This window comes from Poecile atricapillus, chromosome Z (assembly GCF_030490865.1).
Source record: "Poecile atricapillus isolate bPoeAtr1 chromosome Z, bPoeAtr1.hap1, whole genome shotgun sequence".
Classification (NCBI taxonomy): Eukaryota; Metazoa; Chordata; class Aves; order Passeriformes; family Paridae; genus Poecile; species Poecile atricapillus.
Window position 1 is genome coordinate 15,254,700 of NC_081289.1, and position 23,571 is coordinate 15,278,270.

General features: G+C 41.6%; 1 protein-coding gene across 1 annotated transcript in view; it reads right to left on the reverse strand.

Annotated features, from left to right (window-relative positions):
- Nucleotides 1-18,301, reverse strand: part of LOC131592595 (fatty acyl-CoA reductase 1-like) — a 116,273-nt gene extending 97,972 nt beyond the window's left edge. The window contains exon 1 of the mRNA XM_058864195.1: nt 18,216-18,301. The gene's annotated coding sequence lies outside the window, so the exon portion shown is untranslated. The remainder of the gene's footprint in view (nt 1-18,215) is intronic.
- Between the last annotated feature and the right edge of the window lie 5,270 nt (nt 18,302-23,571).

Consider the following 23,571-nt stretch of genomic DNA (forward strand, 5'->3'; position numbering starts at 1 on the left):
CACAGTCACACACATAAAGCCACATAATCTGGTTTGAAATGGTAACTACCCAGACCACATTTGCTAAAAGATGTTTAGTCATATACTACTAAAATCTGAAGTTTACACATGAGACTGGGGAAGAACTTGTTTTAGCTCTCTTTCTATCTTCAGCTATATCAAAAGACAGCCTTAAAATGAAAACTGAGGAAAACAAAGAGTTCTAAGACGACTGATAAATTCAAATTTTTGCTCATGCATGAACCAGTTGGTTCTCTTCTCACCCCTTTCCACTTCTAAAATACAAGCACCCAAAGTCTAGGGAGCAAAAGAATACCTGACTGCATATCACCAAAATTTGGTATTCTAATGAAAGCTTTGAGCAGACATCATGGACACAAAGCACACTGGGCCCAGAGGAAACAAGGTGCTTAAATGTCCCTAAACCAAATAAACCAGAAACATCAAAATTAAAACTATACAGAGTTCAGCCAGACCTTATCATGATCTTTTGGGGTGAGCTGTGATTGTACTTCGCATCAAGAAGGATAGAGAAGTTTCAAACAGTTACATTTTCTGGCAAGTTTTTTACCCATAGCACAATTTTTGCAGTAAGTAAACCCCTATATGATTTTAGTGGCTTCTTCCTTCAATTAAGTAAAAGAAAGAAACATTGCCCTACTTGTAAACAAATTGAATTGACAGCTTATGTATGGATAAAGTTGAATCTAGAAGAACCAGTAGACATCATCCAACACATCATGTACTGGTTTTAGCTGTAGCTAAAGTCTGTTATAGACTATGCCCATATTACAGTATTCCCATCCTTAGCAAAACCAGAACAATACTTGCAGTAATATTTTTGTTGAACAGCAAGCTCCTGGACTTCCTGATTACATATGAATTTTGCTCTTCTAGCCTCAATTACTGCAGTGAGAAGACTAAAGCTCAGGAATTCAAACAGATTTGCTAATTTGTCTGATTGTTTTCTCATTCAGCGCTTTCTCAGGGTTTTTGAGGATATGATTTATGCTCCCTGAATAACCAAGTTTGGCATAACTAGTGCCATTTAAGGATAACAGAATCTAAGGAGAATCATCCCTGAAGCTAAATCAAAATGTCTGTGAGTCAGGCAGAGAGGAAGGGTTCCAAGTTTTCACACTCCCAACTCATCTGCTCAGTTTATAGGCTTCATTAAACAAAACTAAATTTATAGCAGGCAAATTTAAAAAGAAAAGTGACAGTTCTCTGTGCAGTTGTATTTGCACAGCATTTGTAACACTTTCTGGCAAAAAACATGAAGCATTTTTAACAACTTTTAAAAAATCTAAACTAATACAATTGAAGCCTCATACCTGAATGAAAACCATTTACTTGAGTCATTTAATAAACTTACATTCAGCATGATAATGCATTTCCCTTTCAGTCTGCAGTATACAGGAACTAATACCCCCTGGCATTTGGAGGATACACAAGGCAGTTTTGAGGCCTTAGATCTACCCAAGTAACTACCATGTAGGACAGTATACCCCCTTTACAGAGCCTTTGAATTACTCAGGTTCATAAAAACACACCTTCACAATTAGGAGATTTAGTAAGAGAGTATAACACTCAGAAAACCAAAGAAAGCTTTGCCTTCAAACTTGGCCAAACTGCATTTCTGCAATCTGTAACACTTGCAGCATGCAGACTGACTCCATCCCATGGCAGGAGGCCACAGAAATGCAGACTGCTGCTCTGGTAATGCCTTGTGGTCTGGGTTTCTGCTGTTGTTTAGCACTTACGAAAACAATCAACTTGACAGTCAGAATTCATGAACAGGAAGTGTGGCAAGCAGAGTAAAACTTATATAGAGAGCCCTATCGCTTGAAGTACTAGCTAAGGCCTTAAAAAGAAAGCTGCTGTAGTCATGATATTAAGGTTACCAATAATGCATTGTCTAGTCAGAAATCAGAAGAAACTTTGACACTTTTTTGTTCCCCTAAGTTATCCCCCACAAAAAAAGATTTCTGCTGATAACCAAGTTCTCTCCAATTCTAGTTTACTTAAACAGCTTTTTTAACTATGAAAAAAAGTAAACCAAAAAGCTTCAGTGACCATAAACCAATTCACATCAGTCATTCTGATGGAATTCCATTGCAGGTAAAATCTATAATAATAATAGTAATAACAGTAATAATAATAATCTGAAAATAACAGCAAAACATTAAATTACACCATCCAGGTTATTCCAGCACCAATGGGAAAGACAGACTCCACACTAGCATAGTGGAAAGAAGTAACAGATCAGGGTCCTGAGGGCACATGTTAAGCTTTCAGGTCATTAAGAAAGTGAGCATTCCATGCCAAACATCTCACAGGTGGGCTTGGCTGGGAGGCAAAACCTGGCTTACAGCACAGTCCCATATAACACTGCCTCTCCAACTCTACCAACTCACCATCAGCAGTAGCCTGGAGCTAGAAAGAAGCTATCCACAAAGACAGAATTTTAGAGAAGAGATGAACTAAGCCAATGAACTAAGTCTTACATGTGAAGCATGAGACTCAACAGGCTTGTGTCAGAAGTGGCTCACAGCCTTTGGGACCCACATTCGCACATAAAAAGTTTTGCCTACAAATGTTGTCTTATACTTGGTAATCTCATGCTGGTGTTCATATAAAGTTTCCATTAGGAACAGCATTCCAAAATAAAAACAGACTGTATGTTCGTCATATGTATAAAGTTCATGCTGACTCCTGGGTTAAGTGACTTGTAACCAGCTTAACTACAAGATTTAGAGGCACTGGTGTGTTTCCAATAACGCTCAGGTGGCCACACAGTCGCACATCAACCAGTGTTGTTTTAAACATGTTTGGGCTCAAAAAATCATCTGTGCAATGTGATGCTCCCTGATGATAAAGCTTCAGCCATATGCTTCACTCCCTCTCCTACTCTCCAGCAACACGTGTGATTTTACCTCTACCCTACGTGTTTTTTATGGCAAAACAATAATCTCGTCATTCCTTTCAGTTTAGGGCACCAAGCACCCAGAGAGAGGTATTAGCAGGGCTCTTCTGCAGGGGCAGTTTTAGGAGAGGGGCAACTAAGTTACAGCCTGAGGTAGAGACGAGTCTGTTCTCAGAACTCACTGAAAAATAAAGAGAAGGGGTGGGATCATATTAAAACCATGACCTTGGTACAAGGAGCCCAAAATCACTTTTCACCTATTCTACGGAGACAAATGCCTTTCAGTGAACTGTATTTATATCACACCTCACGAGCCCTGAATCTCTGAAATAAAATCCAGCCTAAAGTCTAAGCACAAAGTGGAATTTAAAATGACTAAGCCACTTTACAAGACAAACAGAGCCAAGAAATCCAGGTAAAGCTAAAATTTCTTTCAAAGCTATATGACTGCAAACTCAGCTCAGAATTCCCAGCTGGCTGCTCAGACAAGAGCAAGCAGATCACATCCAAGAAATTAAAACTGATTTATGCTTTTGTTTTCATGACACTAACCCCTCAGCCTCATGAGCAAAATGTGATTATACATGATTGATTGCACTCTCACCTTAGCTGCTGTCACTCTGTAGTTTTTAAGTTAATTTCATAAATGCTCTTGCATAATGTACAGGGTTGAACCAGAATCACGTTTGAACATTCTAATTCCTATGTGCATGTAGTCTAACAAGGAGATTTGCTGGCTGCAGTCACACAGTGCACTTTCAGGCAGCACACCCAAGAAGACAGATACTGACCTTCCCATGCATCTTCTTAGATATCCCTTGGGCATACCCTACTTCTGATTGCTGCTCCTAATTCTAGACTGAAAACAGAAATATGAACACAGACATATTCCTGTTACATGAATAATGTGATTTACAGAAGAAATGTTTACCAGGAACATTTTCTCTTTGAAATATATTTTCAAGATGTTCCACATATAAGTAATTTCCTTTTCTTGTACACCTCCTCTGAGATTGATACAAGGTCATAATTGACACCCCCAATACATCCAGCAGAGGCAGAGATATTCCTAACAAGAACCTTTCCAGTGAGATTGCAACAGTGAACATTGATGCTTAAATTAAGCTACACTAAACATATTAAATCCAGAGACTGAAAAACTGTGTTCACATCTAAGAACAACTTGTTGAAAAACTAAATTCCTAAAAATAAATTTTAAAGTAAATTTTAATCGTATAGACATAAGTCTGGAAAAGTATTCCACAGAAATATCCTGAAAGAGGAAATGATGACCACACATCAAGTAAGGTTTTGGTTGGTTTAGTACTTTCATTCAGTTTATGTCAATTAAAGCCAAGAGTTTAAATCCAGGCTTTCCTAAGCCAACTCCTCCTGGATTCAGAAGACAAAACATTTAGGGGTTGGCTGGGTGTTTTCCCCTTGTTCTCTACATAATCCCAAGCAACCTAAATGAGAACTGATCCTCCTTCAACTGGCATGACTTAGGTCTGCAGGGTTTCTTGGCTCAGGCAGTAAGTGAAAGAAATAAAACTGATTTGGAACTGGGATCAGCTCTGATGTGAATACAGGCACATCTCCATGTTCCTACCTGGGATGCAGCTGGCATCAGTGTTTATCTGAGAGTCAGATAAAACAAAAAGGATGACCAACATACCATTGCAACATCTTTTCCTGCCTCAAGGAGGGAATTCCCACCCACAGGTTTCTGGCAATGGGACTTGGGCTGTGGGTTTGGAGAACCAGGACTTTGGGTGTTTCTTTCTAGCTTGTCAAAGGTTGACCCCATTCTGTCTGTCTTCGCTCATACCCTAGATAACTGATAAAACCATGCTCCCAATTATCCTGGCTTTTAGCTGACTACTTTTTCACCTTTCCATGAGTTGGCCTCTTCAATTAAATCTTGCAGCACTCGCAATCAACCACAATCTGATTTAAAACAATGATCAACTCAATTGAAAACAATCATCAACACCGATCTGTGAAAACAGATCTATTATGATTCTGACAGCAGATTTTCTCACATCTCTTTCTCTCTTACTTTTGACAAATTAAGTTTCAAAAGCAGATTTCTATACATTTCTACAGTTCCTAGAACACATACAAAGAGAGAAACAATGACTACAGTAGATGTAATGCTCAATAAATAATTCAAATGAAATAATTCGGATGAAATACAAATTACCTGGCTTCCTATGGTCATGTGAACGTTGTGGTGTTTATTCCCAAGGCATGTCAAAAGAACAGAAAATTTAAAAATGGCTAGGCAATATAAACCCACATCTCATACAGAGTTAAGGACTCTTAGTACATGGATATATTTCAAGCTGACAGTAAGGAGGAAATCTTTATAGAATGATTTCCATTGTCCACTATTGAAGCTACTGGCTTCTTCAATAGGATAGCCCCCTTTGCCTCTTTTTTTTGCCAGACTAAACAGCCCAAGGACCCTAATCTCTCCTCATTCCTTATGGTTCCCATGGCTAAGAATCACCTTGGTAGCCCACTCTCCATTTTCTAAACATTGTGCTTTTCATTTGAGGAACCTCAGGACTGACTGAAGAAACAGAGTACGCAGCAATGCTGAAAAGGACAATTACTTCCCCTGATCTGTTGGCCATGGAGACCACTATGCTGTTTGCCTTATTTGCAATGAAAACGCATCACTAACTCATTTCCAACTTGGCAGCAATCATCGTATCCCATAGATTTCCCACAAATGTTCTGTTCAGCCAGCTGCTTCCCAGACTACGTTGCTGCATGAAGTTGATCTGCATGGGCACAGAACTTCATGTTTGTTCTCAATGAACCTCAAGAGCTTTCTGTTAGACAAATCTCAGCCTTCCTAAGATCCAGCTGAATTGAATTTCTACCACTTGATGCACTGAACTCTCGTGCCAATTTAATGTGATCTATAACTTTTCTCTGGGTGCATTCCATCTCACCATCTAAGTAATTAACAGAAAGGTGACATCACTGGCCCAATCCCTCACAGGCCACTTGTTATTTGTGTCCCGTGAGACACAGAGCCATGGAAGACTACACTTTGAACTCCAACATCCACACAATTTTCAATTAATCTAACAATCCATATACTTCCTCAGTGAGAGATGATAACAAAAATTGGAGTCAGAGAGTCACAGAATGGCTTGGGGCGGCAAGTACTTAAAGATCAGCCAGTTCCAATCTCCAGGGACGCCTTCTACTAGACCAGGTTGCTAAAAGTTCCATCCCTGGGATGGGACATCCACAACTCTGGACAACCTGTGCCAGTGCCTCACAATCCTCACAGCAAAGAATTTATCCACCAATATGCCCACATCTACATATATGGTCATTTAATTAAAAAAGACATTCAGGTTCATCAAATACTTCTTGCCCCTGATACATTTGGGTCAACTATTCTTGATTATCTTCTCATTCTTCTCAACTTTGGAAACAAATTCCCTGGAGACATGATACATAATATTTCTCAAGATTGCAGAAGGCTAACTAGCCCTGAATTACCCTTCTTTCCCTTCTTTAAAAGATAGGTGTAATAAATAAAGCCTTTCCCTAGTTTTCAGGAACCTCTCTGTTTTATTTTCATAGAAAATTGCAACTGCAGAATTACAATTGCATCACCTATGTCTTTCATCATCCTAGCATCAATCCCATCCAGCCAGATGGATTTGAACACAGCCAGCTTTTAAAAATAGTTCTCAGTAGTAAAATACTCTGTTTCCTGTGCTGCACTGCTTATTTAAGTTCCGCTAGGCAATCTTTTTTTGCTTTTGTACAAAACTTTATTTGGAACAAGAATGTATCATGCCTCTTGCTTGGTGGGACAAATTGCAAGAGAGGCCACCTCTTGCCTGTGCACTCAATCCCACACTTGGGCTCTGAGGACACAGCATTTATCCCCACCCCATCCCTATAAAACAGGAAAGGGCTCTACTCTCAAGCTCAATGACCAGCTATCTACCAAAAAGTGCTCCTCACAACTAGCCAGTGATATTAAAAATAAGAGATCTCAAATATTCAGAGCACTAGCCTCAAAATACTGATTAAGGGAGAAGAACAGTCAGGAAATACCCACAGCACAAAGAAAACTTCCAACCCTTCCCTTAACAGTATCTCTGAAGTAACTGAAGGAATGAAGAAAAATAATAATTCGCTTTTCTGATATATGACCTTAAACTTACTTAACAGGACTAAAATTACTAGATTCCGCATGGATTCTGTTAGGATGTGGCTGCTCCAGGGGACCAGCCCCAGCTCCCTCAGCCTTTCCCTGTCAGAGATGCTCCAGGCCCTAAATCATCTCTGCAGCCTCTGCTGGCCCCGCTCCAGGAGCTCCCTGTCCCTCCTGTGCTGAGGAGCCCAGGGCTGTACACAGCTCTCCAGATGTGCCTCACAGGGCTGGGCAGAGTTAATCTCATGTTCTTTGTTAACAGTGAAGTGGGAAACACAAGTGCAAAGCACTGCCTTGCTCCTCTTCATTCAGCCTGTGTCCCTCTGGCAGACCTCTGTATTTGATTTCAAATCTACCATGTTCACCTAATTTTCATATAATTTGTACCACTTGTTATCACTCGTGCTTTGCTGTATTCCCTTTGCTTTCAGTACTAACACCACACTCTAACAAAGAAAATGCACATCTCCAATGAGTGTGCGAGTAAACACCAAGTGCACACTTAAGAGGACCGTTAAAATCAACATTTTCTGGCAAAAAGCATTCTCTAAAGGATAGAGACCACACTACCTGTGGCCCAGAATATCTTTTTCTTGTAGCATGCAGTCTCGGTGGGGAAATACTAGTAGAATTTCCTTGTTTATGCTAAAACATCAGAACATATGTTCCCCCGCTAATGCTATACCAGATACTTATTTGCAGTATATTAAAGAAATTATTTAATCAAGGAAGAAACACACAAACCAAAATAAAACAAAAGAGTTCTACAGTTGTAGGCTTACAGCAGAAAATTTATATATTTTACCAAACAGTGCACTCAGATCAGAATTTGCTTTTTAAAGGAATGAAGGTAAATTTCCATAAAGTATGAAAAAACATGGCATTTTAAAAAGCTAAGGCAATGAAATATGACCTTTTCATCACAGAATTAGTTATCCTTACTGTATTTTTCTGGCCTTAATCTTCCTGAAATTTCAAAACAATTATCAAATAGAAGCAATATCTCTATTAGTGCAAGTGGAACTTTCTTGTTCGCTGAGACTTTTGCACAGCACTGTAGAGAATAAAAACCCATCTACCTATGAGACACACCAGTGAAAAGCCTGTAAATGATTTAAAGGAAGGTGCTACTAGCAACTATAAGCATTTTAGATAAAAAGCATCTCACACAGGATATTTTGGGCACTATACTTTGCATGGAAAGGTTGCATATAGCAGGTAGGATTTTTGAAGTCTGAAAGAGAGAAAAAAAGGAAAAGTAAGTGCAAGGATATGCCCATTTTATTTTATAAATGAGTCAGCAGTACTGGGTGATATTTTTACAAAGCTGCATGGAGCAAAGCATCAAATGCTGCCAATGCTACTCTAAAGTGATAATATAGACAACACACTGAAAATTATATGTTAAAATCCATATGAGGATTTGCATGCATTTAACAAAACTAAATCCTACTGTCTTAATTCCAACAATAAGATGTAATAAATTAAACTTATTCTCCTTACCCAGGCAACAAGGTACAAGTTTCCTGCTCTGTATCTAGGAATGCTATGAGACTTACTTCTAGAATTCCACTTTTTATTTAAGGGCTCACAGTCACAATCACGTTAGTCACACTCAGTGTAGGTGTATGTAGAAACTAAGAGAACTACTCTCTTTGAAGGCACCCTGCCATTTAATGAAAGACTTACAGAAGTGTGACTATTTTAACATTTTGAACACATGAACCTCAGATCAGAAACAAGCTCCTACAAAGGGCTCCAGATCACCTTACTTCATCTCCCAGAACAAGGCTTATCTAGGCTGCCAGGGAAATTAAATGTTAGTGCCAAGCAGAGGAGTTGGGTTTGGATTAATGCAGATTATGGCACTTCAGAAAGGCAAGAGCTTCCCCATCTTCAAGGATGCAATCTATGGTCAGCAATGGAATCTCTGGCACTGTGTATTATTTTTTTCAACACGCTTATCTCATTTTTAAGGTTACATACCAACAGCTAGATGTGCCAACCTATAAGACTGGAAGTTTAAAATCATATTGAATGTCCAGAGCAAAACAACATGTCCTCCTATGTATATCAGCATCCTGGGCTGGGGGAATTCTGGCCTTCCAGAAAAGGTGACAAGTGTGTTCAGTATTAATGCAACTTCAGCCTATTGATGATTCACCAGCAGAGGGCTGGCTACTGAAACACAAATATTCATTATTTGAAATCCAATGCTGCAGTAAATGTAGCATTGACAGGCAAAAGTTTCCAAGAACCTGAAAATTAATACACACACCCCCTGTCCAAGTGGAATAGTATGAGCAGCTAATGCATCTGTAGGCTGTGACTGACTTGCTGTCAGATCACAGTTTAGTTTTGCATATGCGATTGGTTCAACAGTATTACTGTGTTGGCAGAGTTGAGTCCAGACATCTCGTCCTTAAAACATGGGTGGGTTGTCAATCACATCATCTTGGAAGTATACAGGTCCACCTTCTTCTTGATCTGCTTGCTGGGAACTCTGTGGACAAGTTTACCAGCTGTAAGCTATGTCTTACCAGCTCTTGAAAAACTACGAGCCAGCCAAAGCAATAGCCTTTCCCTTCAGAGGAAAATTCAGCATTCCCAATGGCAGGAAAACAATCTCAGCTGTACATGGGCCAACAGAAACATCCAGCAGAAGAAAATGCTGGGCCAAAAGACCTGAGGCCCCATGTACAGAGCATTCCAGCACCAGGAACTGATACTTCTCCACAGATCAGCGGATTTGGATCTTGTAGCAGATTGCCAGATTTGAGGCAGGTGCCTGTAAAGCACTGATTTTAGTGTGAATACAGACAGCTTTAGAACATGGTGGAGATGGGTTCAGTTCTGCTTTGAGACAAAGAGACAAATACACAGCTAGGAGTCTGCCTGACACTACAGAGGAATGAGGGGTCGGGAATAGGCCAAAACAAAGGTGAACTTCCAGCGGGAAATGAGTCTGTGTCTGTGGACACAGCCTGAGCTCTCTCAGCTTAGCAAAGTGACAGCAGAACTAGGCAAAGGAACAAACCAAAATGCCAGGGAAAGGACACAGATATTAGAGGAAATGGAAAAAATATTAACTGAGAAATTAATCAAGGATCCAGCACTTCTTATCAAAACACTATGTTGTTTAGGGTACCCTGAAACCTTAAATTCAAGCATAGCAGAAACCCACTGGCTGCTTTGAGAATGCACGGGACAAGGCAGTAGCCACTGAACATAAACTTAAAAATAAAGAAAAATTAAAACCATAGCTAGACAGTAGCATGACAAATGTTACTGGTTATCTGCAGAACTACAAAGGTTTTCCACTGAGATGGCAGGTTTGAGTACTGCATTTAGGTGCAAGATTTGATGGTTACTTTGCTACACACAAAACACATCATGGCATAAACACCCTTGTACCCTGTGGGCTCCTCACCCTCTCCTTTCTAAAAGTGTCATCAACTTTACTTCAGATACAAAGAAAGGCAGGAAGAAGTGCCGAGGGGATCACTGACATTTTGTTCCATACTAGAAATGTATTGCTGTGGAGTACCTAATGAAGACAGAAGCAATGAGGACTCAAAGGAGGTCACTGGTGGGAATCACTATCATTCAATGTCTCTAACATCTTGACCTGGGATTTCAGATCTTCCTGCAGCAGGGCTGCCCAGGGAAGTAGAAACCGAAACATATCAGAGCAGTAATGTACATTACTGGAGAAAGGATCACAGGGCATGTAAAGACCTAGGTTGAGAAGTTACAGCTGCAGTCACAGGAATAAAGAAGAATGTACTGCACACACTGCATGACTCTCAGAGCTCCAAGGCTGCATAAACAGATCTTTTATCTCAAAAGCAAGCAGGTTGTTTCTTTGAAGTCTGCAGGGTCATAAGTAGAGCAGCAAGGATGCAGTTATATGAGCTGAGGGTAAACTAAGGGTGTAATTCTGTCTGTCACATTCAATTTAGGAATGTGAATACATTTCACATGAGTTTGGGTGTCACATTAATGGCCTGGGGACCAACAGCCTCAGCCTCTTCAAAAATTTTTTGTCCAACAAAGGAGTTAGGTCCTTTACCGCAATGACATTTAATTCAATAGCCAGAGGAAATCTCGAAACAGTCCTGGACTGTGATGTTTCCCTTGACTTAAAGCTAGAAGCAATGAATAAGTTGATATCAGTATATGCAATAGTTTTGCTAAGGGCTCCTTCTGTAACAAAATTTCACCCTCAAAATTGTCCTTAAAATTAGGTTTAAACAGAATCATGCCATGCATTTCAGACCAACAGATAACAAAAATAAAAGAGCTCTGTGAGCATGTACTACATCAGAAAGTGCTTTGTGTCAGGGAGGCAAGTCCTTTTATCTCTCTCTCCACCCCCACCCCCTGACTCTCCCTCACAACAGAGCATTTCTGAAACTCCTCCATTATATACCCACAGCTCAAGCATGGGACTGTAGAAGAAACCTATTCATTTCTGTACTTACAGAGAAACATTTTTAAAATTAATGCCCAACAAGCCCCCATGTTAGTGAATAAGCAGTGACAGGTGGTAAAAGCAGATGGTTTTGAAAAGATTTGCGGCAGTCCCTGGCTCCACCATCCTAGAAGCTCCACAGGGTACTGGCAGAAGAAGTGGTTCGTTTTCTTTTCTTTCCTTTCCTTACTCTAGAAAGCAGCTGATCTCACTGGTTGCCACAAAGGCAGGAAAGGACAGGCAAAACTCACTCATGTTCTTCATCCCACCTTCAAACTGCTTTTTCCTCTCTGCAGAAGCCCAGCTGAACGCAAGCCATCGCTCTAGGCTGAGCAGCCGGGAGGCCACCTAACACGACACAAACCCACCCCCGTGTTTGCTGGTCCCAGCCAGGATCAGAGTGGGCAGAGCTCCTGGGTTTGGCAATCATTCATCACAGACCAGGACCACTTTGCTTCTGACCACACCATGGGATGGTGCCCAAGAGAGAGCATCGCAGCACGCTCCAGCACTGAGCCCTGGCACACACACCTGCCCACAGGCCAGAGCTCTGCTCAAAGCACCAGCACTTCCTTCTGAAGCCCCTAGTAATGAAGGAGGCATCTCAGATGCTGCAACCCTGCATAGCCAAACTTTGACAAATGGTGAATAACTTCATGTCAATTAATCCTAGAGAAATATTGCAATGGGAGCAAAGTGCACTAAAACACAGCTATTCACATTACATCCCAAAAAAGAGAAAACAGGTAAAAAAACATTATTTCATGTGTAAACTACAGCAGTGCCAGAAAAATGCATTTCCAATGAGTGTTGTGTGCTTGGCCAAAGCCATGTTGATTGCTACAGATGCAGCCTTCTCCAAGTTACTGCTATTTATGCTCAGGGAACAAGGACCCACTAATGACAAAGAGACAGCATGAGCATCACGCTGTCGTTTTGGGCACGCTGCCTTAGCTGGAGCACAACACCAGTCAGCTGTAACTCTTCTCTGAGCTATTACTGCACACCTAAAAAGATGACTCAGACAATTTCTCATTCTATCAATGAATCATTACATAGTGCCACCTCTGTCTACTATCAAAACCACCTGTAACCATCTCAGCCATAACCTCCACAGTACAACCTATTCCAAAGAACCTTTTAGAACACTGCTCTGCTAATACCCATACATTTTGTGAGTAAATTAAGAATCTCTCTTTCAATATTTATGAAAGTGTAGGGCAGGAACTACACTCCTGAAAAGGCCTGGTACTTTTCTTACACAGCATTTCCATTTTTCAGGTTTTCCTCAGAAACCGGAGTGATTGGCTTAATATCAACGTAACACTTATTCTTGCTTTACATTTCTTTAAACAATACAACTGCGTAGCTTTGTAAGAACCTTTTTCTTGTTTATCTATTGCACTGTTCCCAAAATTGCAGTCAATTAACATTTTCATAATTTTACCCACAGTATCAAGGTACTTTACGAAGGAATATTCTAGAAAGGGTTGCAACACCACAGTGTAATTGTATTCAGCAGCCTCCAAATAAGAAGAGGCCTTTTTGAACCATCTACAGCAAAATAAATCCCCCTTCTTTACATTAAATCAGGGAACATTTCTTTCCTTCAAACAATTAGGTTTATGGCTTCTTTCAGGAAGATAAAACAGAAAACAAACAAACCAAAAAAAGGAGCTGTCAGTCCAGCCAGTCCAAATTTTACACAGCACTGCAGAAACAGTACTGAAAACTGAGTCTGCTACAAAGGTAAACATAAGCCATTTAAAACTGGTATCAAAACCTTGTATTTGTTTCCAGAGAACACCCCATGGTAAAATTGCCTTTTACCATTGGACAGAATAAAACATGGACCTGGGCTTGGACAAACGCAAGGCTGAAAGATGTCTTTAGAAATTACATTGTAAGCACCCTGGTTTGTGACCAGTCCCGCCATTCTTGAATGCATTAATCAGTCATCGAGTTTTGTATTTTTTCTGTTAACCTCACAAGATAATCACCTGCTACTCAAAGCATATATGGAAGATGGATACCAGTATAGAGAGTAATTAATTATGAGGAAAATCTATTATAACCATATTTTATGGGCACAGCTGCACCACAATTACATTGTGGAAGGAGAAAAAATAATTGGGAAGGAGAAAACTTTAGAGTCAAACACAACAGTGTATTTTTCAGGCACAAGAGATCTTTTTCTGTGAGCATGGGTGGAAGAACAGAGCCCCATGCAATTTCCAGATACTTGAAACTGCCTATGCAGAGGTACATACAAAGAGAAACACATTCAAGCAACTCTTGCAAAACACAGATAATATAAGCTTAGAACATAACATGATCATAACTAAATTACAAGTATTTTTGCCAAACCTTCAATACGCCTCATGCTTTAACAACAAATGTAGCCACAGATCTGAGGGAGAAAGGGTTTCCAGTTTTCAACAGAACATTAATTACATGTCTGCTATTATCATTTCACATCATTAAAGATCTAGTTGGCTGTAATTTTAATGCTTCATGTCACTCACAGACAGCTCCATTTTCTAAAGAAAGCCTTAAAGCACTATAAAAATAAGAATAAAAATAAAAAAAAAATACAAAAAACACCACAGACAAAATGTCTGCCTAAGATGGCATTAAGAAATGGGAAATATAGGCTTACCGTTCAAAAACTGAATGGAAAAGAACAGTAATAAAAGAAAAAGCATCTGCTGTAGTTTTACCTTGAAGGACAGAAAGTTTCCTTTTGGACTCAGTTCATCAGACCCTTGAAGGGTATGTCTACACAGGTGACTGGAGACAGGCAGGCACCTCTCCTCCCTCTCCAAATTGGCCAGATAGGAGCCAAATTAAATCTGGAGGCCGTGCAGAAGCATCAGTGCTGCACCAAGCAAGCTCATGAGATTGAAGGTCCCCTGCTGCAAGGGGGAGCAGCCCGCTCTTCCCCCAAGCGCACGATCTCGGCTGATTCCTCAGAGTGTTTTAGTCAGGCGTTGAGTCACACCCAGGAATTCATCCAACTGAAAACCAGGCCAAAAGCAACAAGAGCAGATTTGCGTTTGGCCAGGAGTAATAGTCCCATCCCAAGCAGGAGGTCGGGAATGCGTAGCCAGAGGTCAGGCAGGCAGGCAGGCTGACCCCCTGGTCAGGCAGGAGCCCACATTTAGGGAGCAAGGTTTGGGGAGTGCCAGCACAGCTCCACATGGGCACAGGTGAAGAGCTCCCCAACAAGGACTGTCTTTGTGAAATAGCTGCCTGAGTCAGGGAAGTGAACATTTACAGACACAATTGGATGACTGACTCTTTCCACAACTCACTCCTACTAATTTAGATAATTTTAATCTTGCTGGACAATATTCAAACTTCCATTTCTTAAGCCTCCTTTGTGGACTCAGGACCCTTAGGGAAACAGAATGCTATAATTTTTCACAGTGATAATGCAAAACAATGCAACTATAGGAGAAAGCTAACATTATCCCCCTGCAGCTGTTATTCCCAACATTTTCTTCCAAACACAGCAACACCACAAAACATAGTAAGATAAGCAACAGTCCCCAGATGAGTCAGGTACTCATCAGTACATTTTTATCCACCCTAGTGAGTTGCTCACATGATCTGTCCCTTGTACAGGTCAAAATAACTTGCTATTGGGGAAAAACCTGGCAAACTCTTCAGAACTACAAGCTTTCTATGTGAAATGTATAGAAAAAGAACCAAAGTGGTTTTTTTTTCCAATGACAGTCTAATTCTGCACGCTGCTCCTCTGGAACAAAGATCTACGCCCTGCCACAGGACTTGAAATCATCAGTATCCAGAAGACTTCCAAAGTCAATGACCACTTGTTCGTGTTCTCTACTTGCACCATGCAGACAGATGCAGTTTCTGTGCCTTTGGTCCTATTGCCAACAGTCCCTGTCACAAACCTTCTGCCCCACCACCATCCATGTTCTCCCTGCCAGACTCCCACACATTCCCAACTCACCCACCTCCCCAAGATTCAGGTTTATCACATCTGAACTGACTTTGGGGAAGATACAAAAAACTTATCAGTAAAAGTTGCCTAAAGTAACAGCCACAAACTTTATGCCTTTGTTAACAGGCCATCTCCTATGACTTTTCTAGCAGTTGATCTCTAGATATTTTTTTCCCAGCTGACATGCTATGGGTTCTATTTACTCAGCCTTTTCTCACATGATCTTCAAGATGTTTTAAAACTACATTTCCTCACCACTAATTTAAACAAGCCTTGATGGGAATTAGACTTGAATCCTGAATTGGAAGAACTGAAGAATTTGCAGCATTATTACAATATCAGATGCATCCTCAAACATACACTAAATATAGTAGAAGGCTGGCCTAAATCTGCTATTGATTCATGTTTAATTCAGATACCTTTGAGTGATAGATAGCATCCCCATCCCCTCAATTTTCTCATCCCCAATTCTCATCACCTATGTACTGAAATTTATGGTGAATTTAACTTAGACAAAATCCCCAAATCACCGAGGAAATGTTTTAAAACACTATAGTTATGCAGAAACAAGTTGTCAGAACAACATAAAAGATCTAGAGGTTAAAGCACTACATTGCAGCAGGGATTCTACAACTTCACTAAAGCAACTATCAGTGCGATTTTTAAACTGTGTAGCTCCTTCAAACAGAAGATCAGTACCTAACTCAGTAATGAACAGAACTTGCAAAAACATTATAGGTAAGCAGGAAGTGATGATGCTTTTGATATAGCAGTGCAAATCAAAACAAACTCCTGTAGCGTATCTCTGTGCCACCAACTTCTTAAGTGGGGATGAAGGCTCCCAGAATGCCAGCACCCACAGAAAGTTACACTCTAAACTAACAAGCTAAAATAATGTGAGCTTTGGTATTGAAAGTTTCTGAAAGCCTTTGTATTTTGTTCTGTTTCTGGGATCATCTAATAATTCTACTGTACACTTGTTTTAATACAAATTCAAGTGAACCAGGATTAGAGCTGATATGGATTTTGGAACACATTTTTCTAGCCCAATAATGACCTTCAGAGATAGCAAACTCTCCAAATAAATAGTCTAAATAAAGATGCAAAACTAGTCTTTTGATTGAATTTATAGCTCAATATTTCTGGGTGAATTCCCATTTAATTTTACTGCTTCCCCCACAAGATAATGGTCTGTCATTAGTTATTTGTTTCCCTAGCTATGCCCTCAAAGGGTTCCAAGGCAAACACATAAAAAACAAATTGTTCTGAGTAACAACGTTACAGTACAGAACTGTATATAAGACAAGACAAGGTCACATGTTTCTAGTTTCCAGAGAACTGAGAATATCCTCACCGGCTCCTGTACCAAAATTTGCATTTGTGGTGCCCTGAGGGTGGGGGGGTAAGCAGGGATATTCAGTCATTTCCCAAGCAAGACACAGAGAACAGCATCAAGGCTCTGAGTAAGGCACTTCCCTCTCACGATTAAAACTCTAGGGCTAATACCACACTTCTATTACGAAAAAACAAAAACAACGTCCGGGCCTAACAGCAGGAAAAGAAAAACGCAACCCTCCCCCAAAATTAGATCAGATCTTCCTTTATTTTTAACAGCATCGCACTGATGATTTACCCCCACCCAGAGCCAACCCTGCGGCGAGGCAGGGCGGGAGCCGCTCGCCACATCTCTCCTCTTCCACAGGGTCGCATCCCGGCTTCAACTCACCCAAGGAAGAGCCGAAACGCCGGCGGGGCCGGGGCCGCCGCTGCTCCCGGGGCACCGCCCGGTGCCAAGGGCCCGACCCAGCCGCTCCCGGCTCCCCGGCCGCGGTACCTGCCCGGCTCGGCCCTGCCGGAGCCTCCCAGCCCCGCCGCCGGCCCGGCCCCGCCGCCTCCCGGGCATCCTCCGTCTCCAGCGTCGCCTCCTCCTCTCCCTCGCCCCCACACCGCCTCCTTGGTGCTTTTGGCTTTTTTCCTTTGCCTCCCTCCGCCGTGCCCCAGCGGGTTGTTACCTTCAATTGCCGGTTTTCCGACCAATTCCTGTTTCCAAAGCGCTGCCCCCCACCTTCACCAGCACGCAAGCAACTCCCGGCAAAGAAGAGAAGGAGGAAAACAGAAAATGCAAGCAAGCAAAAAGCAAACAAACAAACAAAAAATCCACAAAAAACACAACCCACCCCAAATAAAATTAACAAACCTCCGGTGGCGCTCCCGGTGTGACAGTGTGTATCCGGCCGGGGGAGGGAAGCGGGGAGCAGCAGTGCTTGCCCCGCTGCTCCGAACCCGGACGAGGGGGAGGATGCGCGCCCGCCCGGGGTGCGGACCTGGGCCAGCCGGCTCCTCGCCGCGGGCTCTGCAGCAGGAGCCGCCGGGCACCGCCGGGGCGGGAGAGCGGGGCCACCCCCGGCAGCGCTCGGCCCCGCGTGTGCCCGTGAACCCCCGCCTGAGGCCGCCCCTTCCTCCGCGGCCGCCGCCGGCGTCGCCCCTCAGCTGTGGGGCACAGGAGCGTTCGGCGGCCCGGCCGCTCCCCGCCGCGGCCGTGCCGCAGGGGTGCGGGCACGCCGCGCCAGCCGTGCAGGAACCAGTAGGGCAGGCAAGAAAAGGCTCTCTCTCGCCTTTCCCTTCATCCCTCCCGGAGGGCTCCCCTCCTTACCGGGCTGCCGGGGCTCCTCTGCCGCCTCCGGGCTCGCTGGGGCTGGAGCAGAGCGAGTGGCGGCGGCGGCTCCTCCTCAGCGCCTCCCCAAGCCCCTTCCCCACCCTCGTCCTCCCCCGCTCCGCCTGCGCCGGCGTGAGCCGGCGGCCGGGAATGCGGGAAGCGCGGCCGGGCTGCGCTGGAGCCCCGCAGGCATCCAGAGGAGGGCGGGGGAGTCCCGAAAGCTCCTAAATCCATGGTGAAGGTGCAGGGCGAGTGGTCCCTTGGGTGTCCTCCAAGGTTATTACACCTCCTTACTCTCTTCAGCTTACAGCAGAATTTACGGCTGCGATTAAAATGGTTGAGAAGAATGCTGCGCACAGAAACAGAGTTATAAAATAGGCATATTACGTTAATTACCCAATTTGTCTTATAAGCGCTAGGGAGAAACTGAGATACGCTGCATACCTACTCAGCCCGGAATACCTGCTTTTGCCACCAGCATTAATTTTCTCGCTTCGGTAATATAAGATACAGCCTCAGATCTTTTCAACTCAGCATCAGAATCAGCAATATGTGACGTTTTTATAACCTCTTATTACACTTAGAGCATGTATGAGCATTAATTAATTTTACAAGGTTGTGTTTAATTCCATTATTTCCTTCAGTTTATTAGTGCTGGGAAAAAGCCAGCCCGAGAGGTTAGGTAAGCTGCTCACTGATGACTGAATCGGTATGAGAGCTGTCAGCAGAACACCCCACACAAAGGAATTAGGTACTGCACCCACAGCTGCAGCTCTCCCACCTCTAGCTCCTTGCTTGGGGAGCTTATAGGCTACGGGTGCCTGCCACTTCCACATGAGACCTACCAGTGCCTGTTGGTACATGTGGGCACGATCTAAGACTAGGTGGAGTCTCCGGAGCCTTCCCATTTTCTCCTCATTCTGCCGGGTGTCCTTACGGTATGCGTGCCACGTGTACCTTCATGTGACACAGGACATAGGGCTTTTAAGAGCCAGGCGGACCATAAAAATCCAAGCAGGACACAAGGTCTGTGTCACCTGCTCTCTACATTACACCTATGGATTGGAGTAGGGTCATACAGAGTGTACAGGCAATTCGTCCCACAGAAATGGGTGAGATGTTGAACATCAAAATTGCCTTCATAATTCATACTGATGGATGAAAAGCTTCTGCCTTCTCCAATACCCAGGTGCTGTCACATTGGTTTGGAGCACTCAACAGGAGAGTGGAAGCCCTGTTTCAATTTAATTTTTGCATTTACAAGGAAAAACAACCTACAGCTTCTTTTACGGTTGGACTCTGTGATCTTAAGGGTCTTTTCCAACCTCAGTGATTCTGTCATTCCAGCAAATGAGTTTCAGATTTCATTCACTGAAAATGTAGCAGGAGGAAACTGGCAAGGAAAGAAACCACAGGAAGTGGTTCTACCAGAGGAGGCCCCAGCTGTCTGCAGAAAGTTACTGATGGTTGCTGGGAAGGTTCTGAGTAAAAAGAGTTTTGGTTGTCTGCATCACAGGCATATTCTTTAACATAAATATCTGCCTTCACAGGTTGGCCAGGCCTCTGTCAAGACTGAAAAGGCCATACCTGAACTGATGGTGACTGTTTGACACCAAAATGAGGAACAAGTAGACAGAGAAGTGAATTAAAAGAATAGTCAGTGAGGGGTGGCTGTGTTCAAAGACTGTGATCTTGGAGTTTGAAAACTAACCAGAAGAGAAGTTTTTGGGAAGCCCAGAATGAGAGAGAACTATTGCAAGTATTATCTTTCAGGACACCGAATAGAGAGCTTGATAAGTATCAGCTCCTGCAGAAACTCTTCCAAGAGACATTGTATAGGAGACATACAAATCTGCAAACTTAGCAAAATTCCTTTGGGAAATTTCCGAAAAGCAGGCAGGTTAGAGGAACAGTTCCCAACTAAGAACCTGTTAGGACATTAAACTGCTTGTGTGTCAGAGTCGGTTCATGACAGCTTCCCAGAAATCTCAAGAAAAAAAATGCTGAGAGCATAATTTGATTAAGGAGGTGAAGAAACAACAGGGAATTGTGCCAGCCTGAGGAAGCTGCCCTTTGAACCCAGGAAATGAAGATAGCAGTGAAGCTTTCAAATGTGTCAAGGGCTGGGGAGAATGTGGAGGCTTCAGCTCGAGATGCAGTAATAATCTGTCTGAAGTCTTGTGGGAGTTCGTAGGAAAAAAGTGTTACATGCTTTTTTTGGAGTGAGATGGACAAGGATGAACTGTGTGAGAAGAGCACGGAGTCAAAACATCTGCAGTTTCCTCTAAAGAGGACTGCAAGTAGTTTTATACACTGGGAAATATGCTACAGGTCCTCAAAACTCACTCTGGAGCATCTATTTTTTTGTTGTTTTTTATTTCATTTAATTAAAGGATAAGCTTTCCTTGGCTTTCCCAGATTTCAGTTTTTCTCTGAATTCTTGCCAATGCAAGCAATTCAATCTTGGTGAGGTACTCACTCTGAGCAAAGCAATAATTTTTCCATTAAGCATCCAGAGGGGAAAAAAATATAATACAAAACATGCAAAAGTAATTAACCTTGGTTTTTCTCCCAGACATTTCTACCTGTAGCTTTACAAAGTAGCAGCTTTACCTATGAGATTTGTGTTGCTTAGAGGCTGGAAAAAAAAAAAAAAGTCAAATGCTGTAAGTATTAAGTTTATTCTAAGCAGAAGATCATGTCTCTATTAAAATGATTTTTACCTCCTACTACTCACTCCTACTTATGGCCACCCAGCTTCAATTATCTGAGGGGCTGAATTGAAATATTTTTTACATAATGCTTATTTAGCAACAAAATGTTAAATGGACCCTTGTTATCTCTATGGCTCCCAATACCTACTTCTTATATTTCTGATAGCAAGTCAGCTTGCCCTCTAACGTTTTCTTCAATTTGGTTCTTCCTCTGGATTTGGAAAGGGTCTGTCTTCTGTACTTTTAGATACCCCAGACTAAATTATTCCATGATTCTATAATACAGACCAAGTGAAGCAAACTGAAACAGAATGGAAGATGTTGATGATTTTTGAATCATCTAGTAGACAAATACTAACATTCTGATTAATGGAGTAACATATATTGTTACAAATATAACGTAGTTATTTTATAAAGGAGTTAAAAAGGAGTCAAACTCCAAACAGAATATTAATTGGCACATAACTGCAAACGTGTTTTAAAAAATCCTTTTGCTACTGATATTTATTTTCTCTTGTGAGACAGAGGGAATTAATTAAGCAATGTTGCTTTTATTTTCTTAATACAAGGAATTCACATTTCACAGTTTCACTTTTTTCCCAATGATATGTTTGCCTTCAGCCAAGGTACAGGTGAAGATTAGGGACTCTGAGAAGAAAACTTAAAAATTAAGCCTACATTTAAATGCAATTAATATTTTAAAGTAAGAAGATGTTATTAACAGATCTTGTCATCTGTCAGCCTGATCAAGTTGTATCAAACCTGGTGTTTATGATGAAGGAAGATCATAGCTATGCATGGAAAGTCGCCAAAAGGACTTTGGACAGGTTGATTTCTTAAATAACAGTAATTGAACAGCTTCCTCATGTGGACATAATACCTGAAGAGAAAGAGAAAGTGGTAAATGTTGAGTGCAAATAAAAAAAAGACAAAAAAAAGACAAATGTTAATTTTTTTAAAAGGATCCTACTAGTGCAAGTACTGCAGTGCTCAGAGGGGTCTAGGCTCTGGTCCCAGGGAACAAGACACAAGCAAGAGGAAACAGCCTCAAATTGCATCAGGGAAGGTTTAGATTGGATAATAGGGAAAATTTCCTCACTGAAATGTTTATCAAACATTGGTACAAGCTGCCCAGGGCTGTGGTGGGGTCCCCATCCCTGGAAGTGTTAAAAAACATGTAGATGTGGCACTTGAGGATGTGGGTTAAGGTGTGGGTTATGAGTGGTGGACTTGGCAGTGCTGGGTTGAGGGTTGAACTTGATGATCTTTACAGGTCCTTCCTGTAAAGCAATCCAAAACTATTCCATAATTCTGTGATTTGAAATTTGTTGTTGCTTTTCACTGATTTAGTGGCAGCACTGAGTACTGAATAACCAGCAGTGAAATGTCATAGTGTTGCAAATAATTAGTTAAGTATCTCATGTTTTCAGGTCAAATTATGCCTAAACAAATAACAGTCTGTGCAAGTCTGAAGTGCCTCACATCACAAAATGCCTAGCCACTTTGCATTAAGTGATTGATGCCAGACACAAACAGGCTCCATGTTACACGAGCCTTAATCTTGATTTTTTAACCATAGACCTTAGAATGTTTGTACTGTAATCTTTCAACTCTAATGGGAATCCAAAAGTAGATTGGTGATTTCCTGATTAGCTGATCTCTAAACCTGTAAATCTACACTTCTGACCAGTTTTCTAGTTTTCTCCTACAGCAAATATTTTATTATTTTGATTTGCATCCAAAACAGTTCAATCTGGAATTCAGGACAGAAATGTGAGCTGACAACATCCCAGTATTTCCTGTGTTTCAGAAATGAAACTGAGCTTCCAAAACCTTACAGAACTCAGGACAAAACCCAGTTATGGGGTATGCATTTACAAGACTTTTTCATTTTACTGGATTCTCCCATGCCGGAATACAATTAGAAAAATATTACCATGAGAGAATACCTAGTAGTATTTTGCAGAAAGTCAGAAATGTACACTACATTTTCTCAAGGCACTCAATTTATATATATATATTTATATATCTATGAGATCATGCTATCCATTATTCCCTACTGATATCTGGTCTGTGATATTCCAGATATTCCTCAAGGATACTAGAGGAAGTGCAGACACCTTGTCAACCGTTCTAAAAGAGGGGTTTCTAAAACAAAGCACAAACCTAGTTTATTCATAAAATTACTACAGAATACTGTGTCATCATAATAATCAAATACAATATTCAGGTTGTTATTTCTACATCTCATTTGGTAGCATTAATTTTTTACAAGCACAGATGTTTTGTCTTTTTTGCAGTTGGGTAGCACAGTCTCTTCCTTTGGCTATTTTCAATTTCTTACTGACATGTCTTTTCATGAGTAGGGAGTATCAGCATTGCAGCAAGATATTCACAGTGTGGCAGACTCTTACTAGACCAGACTTAAACACCAAACAGCAGGTAAATATTATTACTAAATTATTAAATGTTGGACTACAAAACACTTAAAAAGTTCCAGAACAAATGACTGTGCCATGATCTACTGTACAGGAGTTCATCTATCCTTGACCACTGCCTGCCTTCTAGAAGCACAGGCTGTGTGATCTCAGCAAACTTTGAAAGAAGATTTTTCTTTTTTGCTGAATTTTTTTCATGTC